General features: G+C 54.9%; 1 protein-coding gene across 3 annotated transcripts in view; it reads right to left on the reverse strand.

The window, feature by feature from the left end:
• Nucleotides 1-5,693, reverse strand: part of LOC140395692 (sodium-coupled monocarboxylate transporter 1-like) — a 147,622-nt gene extending 141,929 nt beyond the window's left edge. For 2 of the 3 annotated variants that reach the window (XM_072483766.1, XM_072483767.1), the window contains exon 1: nt 5,356-5,693. The gene's annotated coding sequence lies outside the window, so the exon portion shown is untranslated. The remainder of the gene's footprint in view (nt 1-5,355) is intronic. The other variant, XM_072483764.1, reaches the window with a different exon arrangement.
• Nucleotides 5,694-6,668: the final 975 nt, after the last annotated feature.

Genomic DNA, 6,668 nt, shown 5'->3' on the forward strand with positions numbered 1-6,668 from the left:
TCTTGGCTGGCCCGGTCCACGGGGAAGCGGATGTAGCGGTGCGCCATGGCATATATGGCATCTGTCACTGCCCGGATGCACCGATGCATGCGATATGCCGGACAGGTCCCCACTCGGTGCCTGGAATGACCCCGTTGCATAAAAGTTCAGGGCCACCGTAACCTTGACGGACACGGGGAGAGTGTGTCCCCCGCCAGTGCCACGCGGTGACAGGTGTGCCAGCAGGTGGCAGATGTGTGCCATGGTTTCCTGCCTCATCCGGAGTCTCCTCCTGCATTCCCGGTCCGTGAGGTCCTGGTATGACTGCCGGGGCAGGTGCACACGGGGCGCCCTCGGGTGCCTCCGTTGCCGTGGGGCCGCGACGTCCTCCTCCCCCTCCTCGTCCTGTCGGTCAGGTGTCCCTCCAGCCTGGGCGGCTGCCGCCTGTCCCTCTGCGGCAGCCTGCGCCGCCTCTCTGGCACGCTCCTCCTCCTCCTCATCCAGGGCAACATAGACATTAGCGGCTGCCGCCACGGCGGCCAACATCGCTGGATGATCGGAAAACATGACGGCCTGGTGGGGGGGAGGGGAACGACGACATGTCATCATTGCCCATATCCCCTCCTCCCCCCAGCCAGGTGGCATGGACCGCATGGGTCCAACTGTTGGAGGCTGGCACCTGGCCAGGTGGACCAACTCACTTGCCCTCGCATCCCCCTCCCCGGCACGGACCCCCACCCCCCTCCCCGGCACGGACCCCCCCCATCCCCCTCCCCGGCACGGACCCCCCCCCCCCAACGTCCTCCCCGGCACGGACCCCAACCTCCTCCCCGGCACGGACCTCCCATCCCCCTCCCTGGCACGGACCCCCCCCCCCCAACCTCCTCCCCGGCACGGACCCCAACCTCCTCCCCGGCACGGACCCCCCACCCCCCTCCCCGGCACAGACCCCCCCCCCCCCCCAACCTCCTCCGCGGCACGGACCCCCCCAACCTCCTCCCCGGCACGGACCCCAACCTCCTCCCCGGCACGGACCCCCCCCCAACCTCCTCCCCGGCACGGACCCCAACCTCCTCCCCGGCACGGACCCCCCATCCCCCTCCCCGGTACGGACCCCCCCACCCTCCTCCCCGGTACGGACCCCCCCCCACCCTCCTCCCCGGCACGGACCCCCCCAATCTCTTCCCCGGCACAGACCACAACCTCCTCCCCGGCAGGACCCCCCATCCCCCTCCCCGGCACGGACCCCCCTCCCGGCACTCCCCCGGAGCCCAGCCCACTCTAACCCCCCCCCCCCCCCCCACCCCCCCCCCCCCCCGGCCGCACACACACACACACAACCCGAGACACACCTCTTCTCATACATTCAGACTGCGGCCACGCCATAGCCTGCCCAGAGCCAACCCCCCAGGCCGTCACTCACCTCCACGCTGGTCGGCGTGAACCTGGAGCACAGGGTCACGCCGATGAAAAAGAGGTTTAATTTAATGACCGTTCACGTCGACGGGACTTCGGCCCATCCGGAAGGGAGAATATCGGCAGGCCGAAAATCGGCTGCCTTGCGCAGACCCGTGCCATTCTCCGACGGCAGCGGCGACATTAACGCCCCGCCGACTTTTCTCCCTTCGGAGACTTCGGCAACCGGCGGGGGCGGGATTCACGGCGGCCAACGGCCATTCTCCGACCCGCTGGGGGGTCGGAGAATGACGCCCCAGAGTCAGAACCAAATGGGCAGGACCGGATGGCGCTCGTGGAAGTAGGTCATAAACCTACCTACGACCTGTGTGCGTGGGATCCAGCGGCCTCCAACGACTCTCTGGCCTCACCAGGGAGCTACAGCCAGGCCAATCGGTGCTGGTCCACACAAACATGGACCAGGTCGAACGGCAGCCGGGGCATCTCCCAGGCCATCCGAGACCTCTGGGTGGTCAGAGTAAGTGCAGGGTGGCTCCCTGTCCCTCCCCCTGGAACGCGGACACCTTGACACTGCCGAGCTGGCACATTGGCACTGTCACCCTGGCACTCCCAAGGTACCTGGATGGCACTGCCAAGCCAGCTGGAGCACTGCCTGGGTGCCAGTGCAGGAGTGCCCAAGTGCCAGGGGTGAGGGGGGCCATGCCCTTGAAACAAGGGCACGTTTGAAGGGTGGGGGAATGCAGGGAAGGAGGGGTCTCCGGGAGGTTGGGTTCCTAGAAGAGAAGAGGTGCTGGAAGGCGGCTTGGAGAGGCCTGAAGGGGGGGGACCCCGGGACCCCATAGCGGGGTGTCCTCACTTGGGGGATGTGGGGTAGTCTCCATGTGTGTGGGGGGTGACACTGCTCGTGGGTGGGGGGTGTGGGGGACCCGCAAGCTCACTTGGAGATCGGGGCACCCTTTCAAAATGGCGGCCCGATCTCAGAGTTCAGCATGGCAGTGATAAAAAAAATTCTAAGTGTGGGCTAAACCAGTGAGAAATTTCCCAGGGCCCAAAAAAGTGACCGTCATTGAATAGCGGTGGGGAACTCGCTGATAGGGCCAGTGCAAAACTAACCTATCACAAATTATCTTTTAAATTTTGGGGGAGAATTGTCGCCCAATGTTATTTTGGATGGGTTTGGCAAGGTGATCTAGGTGTTGCGGTGCCAATCACTGTTTTTTGGAACTTGGCGAGTTTCTCACTGGAAACTCCCAACATTCTGCAGTGGGAAACTACAGTTGCTGGCAAGACCGGCTCCTCCGAGATCAGGATGCAGTGATATCATGGTTGTGTTGTAACTCACCGACGGACTGCTAGGAGTCTCACAAGTATATAAGTGAATGTTAAAGTTGTCATGATATGCAAACATGCAGCTAATGAACACATAGAATAGGACACGACCAATGAGCAGTCAGGACACTCAGGGGTGGTATCTCACGATAAAAGGGATGAGGCACTCACACCCCGCCTCTTTCCACAGACCAACATCTACAGAGTGAGACAGGGTGTATCCTCAGCATCACACCCCAGCACGTGGCTTAGAGCAAGGCTGGTTCAGTTAGACTGAGTTACTACATTTAGATTAGCAGAGAGTCGAACTCATTGAGAACTGTGCTAATAGTTCAATAAAACACAGTGAACTCACTTCAAAGTCTGGAGCATCTTTTACTCAAAACCGCATCAAGTGGCAGCTTGTGTTATTCCAAATTACATAACACAATAAAAGTCAGCCGACCTCCGACTGACTGGAGATCTGGAGGAGAGAGGTTGCTAGCGCATGATTTTACTGTTTTTCATCTGTTTTCTTGTGTATAGTTTATCCATGGTTAATGTTAATAAATCGTTTATAGCTTTAACTACAAGTATTCTTGTAATAAATCAGGCCATACAACAAGAACATTACAATAGGTGCCATTTTTAAAGGGTGCCCAGATCTCAAAATGAGCCCAGCACACCCGGACATCGCAACCGCACCCCCGCAGACAAGGGCAACACTCCCCAACCCTCGACCACAGAGGGCAACCTGCTCCCATCACTATAATTCTGTGTGACCCCACCCCCCCATATCACCAAGGCATGAGGGTGATCCGGCCCCACATTCATGCATCACCCCCCACCCCACCCCAGAAATGAGTGTACGCCACTGTCCGGTCGTTGAGCACCCCGCACCTTTAGGACCCCCTCACCTTCCAGTCTCCCCCCTTTCAGACCTCCGCCTTCATGAGCATGATCCACCTCAGGCCATTGGCAGTTACACCCTGGCACGGCCAGGGTGGTCCTGCCCTGTCTCCCACACCGGGGGCTCCAATGTCTGCCGAGCCCCCCAGTGTCTTGTCTTGTCTCCGTATTTGGAGCCCAGTACTAATCCGAACCGGGATGAGGTTTGGCCAATGATTACATAATGGCTCATTAAATATGCTTATCTGGATCATGCTAAGTGAGGGATGCAAGGGAGATGCAGGCAGGTGGAGTGGGGGGTGATCCGAGGAGTAATTGGCAAAAATGATGCTGGGGAAAGAGGTGGTGGCCTACCCGAGCTGTCCTAAGGAGGTCATTCATCTTCTTCCGGCATTGCGTGCCTGTCCTGGTCAGGCTGCCAGCACTGACTGCCTCTGCCACCTCCTCCCAGGCCCAGTTAACAATAGCAGGCGGCTGGAGCCTCCTGTTCACCCTGGGGAAGAGGGTGTGCCACCTCTACCACATCCAACATTCCATCGAGCTCCAACTCAGTGAAGCAAAGCGCTGGTCTCCTCTGAGCCATCTTGTTGGCTGGAATGTGAGTGTGTGTGGAATGCTTACAAGCAGCTCCAGTTTGTCAAGCTCACCAGCAACAATTCTGTCCCAGCAAATCAGACACCAGCAGGAATGCCAATTACTCGAGATTCATGTGTGCAGAGTGCTGGCCCATCAGCATGTTGTGAATCGCTGCCTGGAGAACGCCGAAAACACAAATGCAAACCACATGCAATTCAGTCCCGGCATCAACACTGCTACTCAAAAACCAAGGGCACCCCTCAGTCTTCTCTGTTCCAGTGAAAACAGCCCAAGCCTCTTCAACTTCTCTTTGTAACATAAATATTTCATCCCAGGCAACATCCTGGTGAATCTCCTCTGCACCCCCTCCAGAGCAATCACATCCTTCCTATAATGTGGTGACCAGAATTGTACCCAGTACTCCAGCTGTGGCCTCACCAAAGTTCTATACAACTCCAACATGACCCCTTCCTTGGTAATCTATGGCCCGATTGATAAAAACAAGTGTCCATATGCCTTTTTCATCACCCTATTAACCCACTCTTCTGCCTTCAGAGATCTATGGACAAACACGCCAAGGTCCCTTTGTACTTCGGAAATTCCCAGTGTCCGACCTTTCATTGAATAGGTCCTTGTCAAATTACTCCTTCAGAAGTCTATCACCTCACACTTTCCAGGGTTAAATTCCATCTGCCACTTATCCACCCATTTGACCATCCCGTCTATATCTTCCTGTAACCCAAGACACTCAACCTCACTGTTAACCATGCGGCCAATCTGTGTGTCATCCGCAAACTTACTGATCCTATCCCCCACGTAGTCATCTATGTCATTTATGTAAGTGACAAAAAATAGGCAGCACAGATTTTCTTAATTAATTTTGATTTGATTTACTTTTTGATTTGATTTATTGTCACATATATTAGTATACAGTGAAAAGTACTGTTTCTTGCATGCTGTACAAACAATGCATACTGTACATAGGGAAGGAAGGAGAGACTGCAGAATATAATGTTACAGTCGTAGCTCGGGTGTAGAGAAAAGATCAACTTTCAAACCCTGCTACTCCAAATGAGCTTTATGACTGCCAATAAATCTTACAACTATAAAACCTTACAATTATTGTTAATTTACCAATTTTGAAAGATATATGAGCAACATACTCACCAACTAATCATTCACCTGCTTCTCTCACTGCACCAAATTTCCTAACTCACCAGGTGACCAAGTTCCCACACAGTAACTTGTTGTCGTGAGCTGCCCTCTTCCTGTCAGCTAGCGTTGTTGTTGTTTAGAAGGACCACCTCTATTTATACCAGATGAAATTCGACAGAGATGAGTCAAACGGTTGGCGAGAGAAACTTGTTCAAACCAGTTATCTGATTAACTGCAGCTGCCTTCCCTCCAGGGAGCTTCTTAATCCATGACAAGGGTTGAGAGTCTCAATTTTAAATATTGAGGCACGATCAATTGGACAAAGACGATAGTTGAATCCAACTGAGGCTTTATTGCTATCAGATGTGTGGCCTCCCACAGCAACTGGCAAAATGGCTACTGGCTGGAGGACACACATATTTATACTCCGCCTACTGGGCGGAGCCAGCAGGCAGGGACTACAGGCGAACCTGTAGTACAGGTCCTACCATACATCACCTAATATAGGTGCAACAGTGGTTTATCACAAATATAAATTGTATTTACATTTTGACAGCATGGCAGCACAATAGTTAGCTCAGTTGCTTCACAGCTCCAGGGTCCCCGGTTCGATTCCTGGCTTGGGTCACCGTCTGTGCGGAGTCTGCACGTTCCCGCCGTGTCTGCGTGGGTTTCCTCCGGGTGCTCCGGTTTCCTCCCACAGTCCAAAGATGTGCAGGTTAGGTGGATTGGCCATGCTAAATTGCCCTTAGTGTCCAAAAAAGGTTCGGTGGGTTTACTGGGTTACGGGGACACAGAGGAGGTGTGGGCTTAGGTAGTGTGTTCTTTCCAAGGGCTGGTGCAGACTAAATGGGCCGAATGGCCTCCTTCTGCACTGTAAATTCTATGATTCTATCTGCCTGAGGCAGCAGGCGTAAGGGATAGTTGAGTGAAAAAGCAGTGATTTTTTTCATTGTTTCTGTCTGGATTACTCTTTAGCTTCTAGGGGGACTGGGGGGGGGGGGTGTCTGATTGGGGTTTCTGATGGGATTCTCATGGGGGGATCTGGTGGGGGAGTGTGATGGGGGTTTCTGGTAGGGGGAGGGTTGGGTCACCCTCATGAGGGCATATTGTTGGAGGGGGGGAACCCAGTAATTCCTGTGGTGGATGGGGTGGAGGGTCCCCTACTTGCCAGTGGGGAGGGGGGGGAAGGAGTTGCATTGTGGGGGATAAATGTATAATAAGGATAAATGCGTATTTAGCACCGACCGCCTAGCCATCCTCGGCTACGTGGTGCGAAATTGAGTTATAGGCCCCGACCCTGAATGCATGCGCCCCCTTATGGA

The sequence above is a fragment of the Scyliorhinus torazame genome, chromosome 18 (assembly GCF_047496885.1).
Source record: "Scyliorhinus torazame isolate Kashiwa2021f chromosome 18, sScyTor2.1, whole genome shotgun sequence".
Taxonomy (NCBI): domain Eukaryota; kingdom Metazoa; phylum Chordata; class Chondrichthyes; order Carcharhiniformes; family Scyliorhinidae; genus Scyliorhinus; species Scyliorhinus torazame.